The sequence below is a fragment of the Dermochelys coriacea genome, chromosome 5, assembly GCF_009764565.3.
Source record: "Dermochelys coriacea isolate rDerCor1 chromosome 5, rDerCor1.pri.v4, whole genome shotgun sequence".
NCBI classification, from domain to species: domain Eukaryota; kingdom Metazoa; phylum Chordata; order Testudines; family Dermochelyidae; genus Dermochelys; species Dermochelys coriacea.
The window spans coordinates 22,123,278-22,131,978 of record NC_050072.1 but is presented as its reverse complement, the minus strand read 5'-3'; the positions used below and the strand labels follow the sequence as shown (position 1 = coordinate 22,131,978).

The 8,701-nt window shown below is 42.6% G+C and overlaps 1 long non-coding RNA gene across 1 annotated transcript; it reads left to right on the top strand.

Moving 5' to 3' along the window:
• Positions 1 to 1,205: 1,205 nt before the first annotated feature.
• LOC119855407 lies at positions 1,206 to 5,121 on the top strand. Its single transcript, XR_005292866.2, has 3 exons — positions 1,206 to 1,316; positions 2,393 to 2,523; positions 4,697 to 5,121. It is a non-coding gene; the product is annotated as an uncharacterized LOC119855407 (long non-coding RNA).
• Positions 5,122 to 8,701: the final 3,580 nt, after the last annotated feature.

Genomic DNA, 8,701 nt, shown 5'->3' with positions numbered 1-8,701 from the left:
TCCAGCTGAGAGTTTCCTCCACAAGGAGAATTCTCTGCTGGCCACAATAGAACTACTTAGCACCGTCTGTACTATGCAAGCGCCCATAGCAGACTGGAAAATCCAGCCCTAAGCCTTTAGCCTATAGAGTTGCAAACAGACCTACTCTGTGTGTAACTGATGCAGTAACAATTTGTAGCATCATCTCACTAGGGTCCCAGTAAAGGCCAATAACAATCATTTAAACCGCAACATTGTTAACTATTTCAGTGCTGACTAGAGTGCAAAAAACAAGAGGAAACAAGATCATATTATGAAGATCTGCCTAATTTACTGAGCACTGTATCTCACTTTGGTGCCACAAGTGGGTAGAGCTTTTGTTATGAATAGAGCCCTTGTGAGAGCACCACAACCTCTTGCCCTCTCACCCCCAAACTGACCAGTAGACGCAGCAAGTCTGAGGAGAGGAATAGAGCTCCTGGAGGCCAAACTCACTACACTACAGGATAGTTGAGCTCAAAGAGCCCAGCCAAGTCAGGGAAGCATTCCAGCCTCACCATGGGGGAATAGAGTCCCAGTTGACTACTGGAGCCTAGGGTGCATATATAAGTCCCACTGAGTGGAAGCCAATGCCAAAGAGCCCAACAGAACCGGTGTGATCCTATTTTTGATATCTGCGTAATCTTTTGTGTGTCCAATCCAGTGCAGTTCATGTGGGGAGAGCTTTGATAAGCACCACTGGGTTTTCTTAAGTCCGCTCCACGGCCATCAGATTTATGCTTAGAATTTATCAGGGTTTTATACTCTAACCTCTCTCCTTCCCATCCCATTTGTTTCCATTACTTCTGGAGCACTACAGAGATGTAGTGGATTCCTCTCCCTCTCTCTCTCTCTTATACATTGGAGGATATAAATCCATCTGTCACAATGGATTATGATGAATATTCACAGTGAATTTTAATAAACATTTCAATGGCATTTAAAAAATACCTATGTTGACCTCACCACTGAGCTACCTTGTAACAGGATGTACGAGGCCCTTTGTGGCCCGCTGCTGGAGGACCCACAGTCAAACTATACACTGCTCCAGGAAAGGCACAGTGAAGATGAGTCCTCCAGGCCTGCCCAGAGAGGCTGCACAGAAGCAGCCAATCAGAGCCCAGTATGCTCAGATAAAAGGAGCTGCAGGGCTATAACAGGTCAGTTTCTGTCCGAGACCAGAAGAATGAGGAATGGTGCGCCTGTCTGGCAAAGGGGCTTGAGGGACAACCAGAGATTGGTTCTGGCTGCATTTGCTGAAGCTGGGAGATAGAGTACCTGAGAACTTTAACCCTAAGGTAAGGGATGAAGATAAAGGGGCAAGGTGGGAAGAGGCCCATGGAAGTAGTAATGAATTTGAGCAAGCAGTACATGGCTGCTGCTTATAGGGTTCCTGGGTTGGAACCTGGAGAAGTGGGCAGGCCTGTGTCCCTCTCCCCCGCTCCCCTCAGCAAAGTGGTGTAAAACTCAAGATGGGGACAAGGCTAATTTGGAAGCCCAAGTCAAGGGCTGAATTTAAGGGCCCAGAGCTGGAGATGTAGACCCTAGTGAGGCCAGACAGACAGTTTTGTTGGACTCTTTGCTACCCCAGAAGGAGTTCTTTTTGATTGTGTGACCTGGCTGGAGGGCTGAATCACTGAAGGCCTGCCAAGCAAGGCTGACAACTTAAAGGGGGTGCCAGCAGCTGGAAGAAGCCTGCAGAACTGCATGCAGTAGCAAGAGGTGAATATCACCTGTAACTTACCTGAACACACAAGAAGAAACTGCTCATCAAATAAAGGGCAAACAGCAATATATATATATATATTTATAATTGTATAAATTAGTCAACAAATTTAATAGAGCAGAGGAGGACTATAGATACCTCATGTTGTTAAGGATTTAAGTTCCCTTCCGTTATCATCCACTGAGGAAAGAAAATGGACTGCCAACAACTCTGTTACGTAGAGAACAAAGGGATGAATTTAATCCACAGCAGATCCCTTGGAGATAAGAAACGACCCTCTTGGCAGTTCAGAAATGAAGCACACTAAGAACAAACACAGAAGTGATGGATGTTGTTCATTGCAAACATAAGATTGTAGCCAGGATATAAAAGGTTAAAATGTCCTGCCCATGTAATTGAATATCATGTTGCTGACATCCTCCAGCAGTTGTGATCCTGGATCAAGACTAGTTAGCTGGCAGTTGTTCCTGTTGAGTTTGAAATATAATTTTAAACACATAGTGTGAACCTCAGACCATGACGCATCCTTTGAGAGAGCAAGTTGCTGGGTACATACACTCTGCACATTACTGCTGCATGCTTTTCCTCTTACTAATTTTTGTCAACCTCATGAAAGCATCACATCTTAATTTTTTTAAACCCTTACAGGTGGATCATTTATATTCACTTCTAAATGAAAACTCACAAGCTTCCAAAGATCCTAAGCAATAGCAGTATCATATTGTGATAAATGTGGGGCTAACCTCGGACTTCATCCTTGCCATCTTGCTGCACACCAGGTAACTCACAGCAGCAGTGAGGCTGGAACTCACATCCTCCTGTTCCAAGAACACAGGCCCTTACGACAAGCTAAAGGAGAATCTCCCATTAGCAGCGTGGGGACTATGAGACACAGATTAGCAGGGCCGATTCTATCCATACACACTGCCTAGCTCATTCCAATATAGAAAGTTAAGCAACACATTTTCAGAAGATTTGAAGGTGAAATCTTGGGATGGTTTTTATTTGACACTCCAACATATATATGTTGATGCAACTTCAAAAGCTGGAATGGCAGGGCAAGCAATAGCTCAGAGAACAGCAAATAACCTTAATTTGAAAGATCTTTTTAGATTTGCACCCCTGGAAGTTCTGACAACTGTCTATCGCCTCAGTCCACTGGCAAAGCCAATGTCACACTCATTAGGGCAGCACAGTGTCCTTGAAAATAAGAAGCCAACATTGCTATCTCTTGGGCTTTCTCTTGTAAAGCAGAGGAAGAATGTGTACACTTTGAGAATAGAAAGTGTAGCATATACAACAATTTGCTCTTAGACCAATAGGGGGGCTATAACACAACTCAACTTAAAGGTTTCCCATTACACAGCATGCACTAGGGAGCACTCACTGTATTTTGGTTGAGAGTCACTGAATACATGATGGGTGTCTTATGATAGGTTATATTCCTCCCCTTACCCCACCTCATAAGCTTTAATAACTAAGATCCCATCTGCACTTAGGATTCTATGGCAGCAATGACAGCAGTATCTCTGGACATAATTATGCTGAAATTAACACCGTCCTTAGGGACACATTTACCTCGCTGTCACCCCACAATATTTCAGACAGTCCCATCTTGGGGCATAGTGGGGGATCAAATAGTGTTTTAATCATGTTCCTCAATCATGCTATAGACTTGCTAAAAGCTAATGTTAGCGATTCAGAAACAGTTACCATGTGGTTTGCACCTGTTTACACCATCAGACCAGACTTTGTTAACATGTCAGAACACCACCATGTTGTAACCAGGACACAGTGGTGAAGGCAGCCCTTTGAGCACAGCAGAGAGATTTCTCTCTAATGTACAATAGAAGCCCTATAATTGATTTTTGTGTGTTATAAAAGTCTCTTTCCCCTGCCCCTCACCCCCTTAATCAACAAAACCTCTGCTATGATTACAACTCAGTGGATCAGTCACCTGCTGTACTCTACCTGCTGGCACAGACAAATGGCTTGGCATGAAGCACTGCTATTTTTTAATCAAAACAATCCCATTATTTCCACTCAGACCAAGTCTGATAATCAAAGAGCTCTTTCAAGCAAATATGTTTTCTTTGTAGATGCAGTGTTGAAGCATAGCGTACAATGGTCCTCCATATATCTCACAGATAGGTATAAAGCAAAATCCACCAGGCTCTGAGGTCAGCAAGTCCATATTTAATAGGCTAAGTGTACTGTTGAAAGGGCTGTAATTAACAGTCCTTCTAAAACAGATTTAGCACTTGCTGATCATCTCAAAGCACTCTCCAAACATTACCGGACTAAGTCCAGTGAGGTAGCTATTGTGGGTGTTTCTCACATTTTACAGAGAGGAAACCAAAGCATGAGAAACGAAGGTCAATGTTTTCCCAAGTGGCTTCTGATTTTGCATGTCTTGATGTCTTGGTGCCAACTTTAGACTTTGGAGGGCTGATTTTCAGAGGTGCGAAGAACTCACAGCTGCCACTGACTTCAGCTGGGAATAGAGGTGGTTCAGCACTTCTGAAAATCCATCCCTGGATGTCTCAAGTTGAGCATCCAAAAACTGTGGCCACTTTTGAAGATTTTGCCCTAAGTGATGTGCCCAAGGTCACACATTAACTTAATAACAAAGCTCCTGGCTCCTATTCCCAAGATGTTTCTCCGAGATGTTGTTGTGCCTCTGATAAGCAGAGGCTTCTAGCACCTTAGAAACATAACACATTGTGTAAGAACATAAGCCAAATGACAACTAGCATTCTCATCATTACAAATGGTGCAAATACAGAATCTGAGAGTTCCCTAATTGATGAGTGAGTCTATACTCCAGACAGATCATGTTGATTTTTTTATTCAGAACTGTTGCTAAAATAACAAGATAGTGTCTGGCAGACTCCAATAGTGTGTCATCAGGAATCCATAATTTTATCTTAATTTCTTCTGCCATCCTTGTAGTGGGCCTGAGCACTGAAGTTACTGGGTCCAAATTCGTTCCTGATGCATCACAACTGAAGACAGGAGTTTTCCAACAGAGATTAATCTGGATCATTGAGAGGAGCCTGGACAGTACCTTCCAACACTTAGCTCACGTAAAGGCACAGTCACTTGAGTGAGGCTAAAAAATTACCCATGCCAAGATGAGGTCAAATTCTGCACCCAATTTCACTTAGTAACACCCTGGGTAATTCAGTGGGGCTGCATGAAGTTCAAGGCCGTGCAGAATGTGTTCCAGAAACAGAAGCATTAATGTTTGAAAAGAAGCACTAAAAAGTACTACAGAATACTTAAACTGCTCTTGCAATCAGAGGTGGCCCTAGACCAAGTGGCACCCCAGGCAAGGAGTGTCTTCGGTGTCCCCCCCCGCCATTTATTAAGCTTTTGAATACCTTATTTTTTATTGAATTTGTAGCCCATTTCACAACTTTGATGCATGATTTATCCCTGTCATATAGGATGATAAATTTTTATGCTAGGATCTGTACATCTGTATTTATTCATGCCATATAGAAGCTGATACAAAAATTCATTTCTTCTAAGCCTTTAGAAGCGTTTTAATTTTTAAGAATAACTGAAATATACTAACATCAAGGAATTGAACTGTGCACCAGCATTGGGTGCACCAGTATTAAATAACATTACAGTAGGTTTCAGAGTAGCAGGCGTGTTAGTCTGTATCCGCAAAAAGAAAAGGAGGACTTGTGGCACCTTAGAGACTAACAAATTTATTTGAGCATAAGCTTTCGTGAACTGTAGCGGTAGCTCATGAAAACGTATGCTCAAATAAATTTGTTAGTCTCTAAGGTGCCACAAGTAGGCCTTTTCTTATTACAGTAGGTGACAGCCTGAGAATGTTAAGCCTAGTCCTTTAGTTCAACAGCTCACTTTTCTCACCTTTGCCCTCACGAACTGAAGCACAGCATCAGAGAGATCCAAACACTGGCCAATGGCATTTTCAATTGATAAAATGAATCCATATACAGAGCACCTGAAACAGTTTACTTCAAACATTCTATTTTCCCTGTTGTCGCTAACAACAAAAACATCACCTTGCGCCCACCAAGCCTGGCACCTCAGGCCAGGGTGACCTGTCCTTAAATCCAGCCCTGCTTGCAATGTGGGTTCTTCCATGCAGCACAGCTATATATATTGTTCCATTTTAATAAAACAATAATACATAATCTAAGAACATTATTAACTACATAGGGGGAAGGGAAGAATGTCTCTTGAAACTCAATCAACTCTATTGGATGTTCCCTGCACCCAGTTAAATACAGACTGACCACATACCTGGAATAAGTGCAGAACTCCTTGGATTACTCAATGAAACCAAGTAGAAGTGCATACTGCTTAAGAGACTCTTCCTCCCTTTGGCAGGCTTCCCTCCCCTTTGGGCTCAAAAGCAAACACTATATCTCAGGGCAATCTTGAAAGACGCCATAACTTCAGACAGCACTTTCATTGGTTAACAAGGGACCTGGTCCCAATAGGCCCAGTGTCACATTTTACACACTCAAATAGCAGCCATATAGTTTCAGTCTAAACAAATTATTTTATACTAAGGGAGAACAACAACAAACGAGAAATTCAAAGTCTCATGAGGGAGTCCTTTATGCACATCTCCTCTGTATGAGGCTGCATCCAGACCACACACAAAGTGGAAGCTGACTTGCAGACAGCAATCTAGTGGAAATTAAAAGGTGCAGTGCACAGAAAAGCAACTATATCATAGTGACATAGTTACACACACCACCCCCAAACAGGAATTAGGATTCTGGGAAATATAGCTGGGCAAGACTTGGTCAACACCATGAGATACTGGGCCTAATTCACTTCTGTTACATTATTTTATGATGGTTTAACTCCACTGAAATAATGCAGTCCTTCCACCTATTGAACTATTTGTTGTTTCAAGAATAATACTCTGCTGAAACATTAGCAAATCCCCATGGTGAATGCAGATAATATGCAGTTCATCAAAACTCAGCTAAGAAAACAGTTCAAAGAAGTTAGGTTCAAACACCAATATAATCATCAAATATAGATAAGGAAAAAAATGAAAGAAGATTGTATCATTCAGATGCCATCTTGAACTCGGCTGGAGTTAAATGTCTTGAAGATAAATATTCTTTTTTTTTTAATTGTTCTTTATTTGTAAAGTAATTATTTCCCCTTCATCCTATTCTGCCTGATGATGATCTTGTTTTGTATCTTAGGGCTTGTTTAAACCTGAAATTCTGCCATCATGCCAGCGTAACTCTCAGATGGAGACACTACCTATGCCGACAGGAGGGGTTCTCTTGTCAATGTAGTTAATCCACCTCCCCAAGGAACAGTAGCTAGTCTGATGGAAGAATTTTTCTGTCAACCTAGTGCTGTCTACCTGGGGACTTAGGTTGCCATAACAACATTGCTCAGGAATGTAGATATTTTACACTCCAGAGCAACATAGCTTGGCCGATCTAATTTTAAAGTGTAGACCAGCCCTTAGAAAGTCTGCTTTGCAATTTGGGAATACATTCCCTATAGAAATTTCTCCATGGAGATGTTCAATTTTGCATCTCCAAGGCACAGTTTCTCTAGGTATCTTAGGTACTTATATGGTCCCTGTCACCCTAGTATTTGAGCGCCTCACAATCTTTAATTTAATAATCAAACTCTCAGGTTTATTTAATAATTAAACCTTTGAGGTGGGCAAATTCTATTATCCCTATTTTACAGATAGGGAGCCCAGGGACAGAGAGATTAAATGACTTGACTAAGGGCTGGTCTACACCAGAAAGTTAGATCTACTTACCTATGTCACTCAGGTGTGAAAAATTCACACCCTTGAGAGCTGTAGTTATGCCCCAGTGTAGACAGTGCTAGGTCAATAGAAGAATGCTAGCTACTGCCTCTGAGGGGTGGATTTACTACTGTGACGGAAGAACCCCTTCCAGCCACACTGCAGTGCTGCAGCTGTGTCACTCTAGCATTTCCAGTGTAAACACACTGCAAGATCACAAAGGAAGCCTGTGGGAGACCCAGGTTCAATACGTACTAGCCATTGGATCATCCTTATCACTGCCATTATCACCATGCAGGCTTTCATTATACTGAGCAGCAGAGATTGGCACTGGAAAAATAAACTACTTACCATGCACCCAGCTTGTGGCAGTGATGGTAATCTTTTTCACAGCACTTCAGCTTTCTGGTCAGGATGTGCAGCTGCAGTGGACAACTCAGAATGAAGCCCTTCAAATAGAAAATCTGATAATGAAATAATGCTAATGGGGTTGCATCTCTGACCACCTTGGCTAATATCCATAGAGCGACCGACAGATGGCTGTTAAATTTGTGTTTATGAATGAGATTATCAAGAGCTAATTTATAGAGGGAGAAGTGAAGGGAACAAAGGACAATACCCTATAGAACCCTCACAGAAAGCTGGGGGGAGGAGGAATGAAGAGGATCCTCTGAGGGACACACTGAAGGATCAGCTAGAGGGCAGGAGAGTACTAGAAGGGGCCAGAGTCCTGGAAGCCAGTGGAGGATAAGATTAAGTGCATAGCTGATGGTGTCAAAGGTGGCGGCTAGCTGAAGGAGGAGGAGGATGGAACGTTGGTTCTGAGATTTGTCTAGAAAGGTTTACTGAGAATGGTTTCAGTGGAAAGCAAGGGGCAGAAGCTGTATTGGAGAAACTCTAAAATTAACTGGAGGAGAGGCACACTAGACAGCGTTCAATGAGCTTAGAGATGGAAAAGAGAAAACATATGGGATGGTAGTTGGGAAGGCAAGTAGGGTTGAGGGTGGATTTTGTGAGATGGGAGTGACTGAAGCATGCTTGTACTGTGATGGGGAAAAGCTAGAGAAGAGCAGAGATGAGAGTAAGCCAGTACAGTATGAGCCAATACACAGCTGACCATACTGGCAGGGGGCAGCTTCCCCAGGAAATTTAAAAGGGCCCTAGGTTCCCAGCAGCAG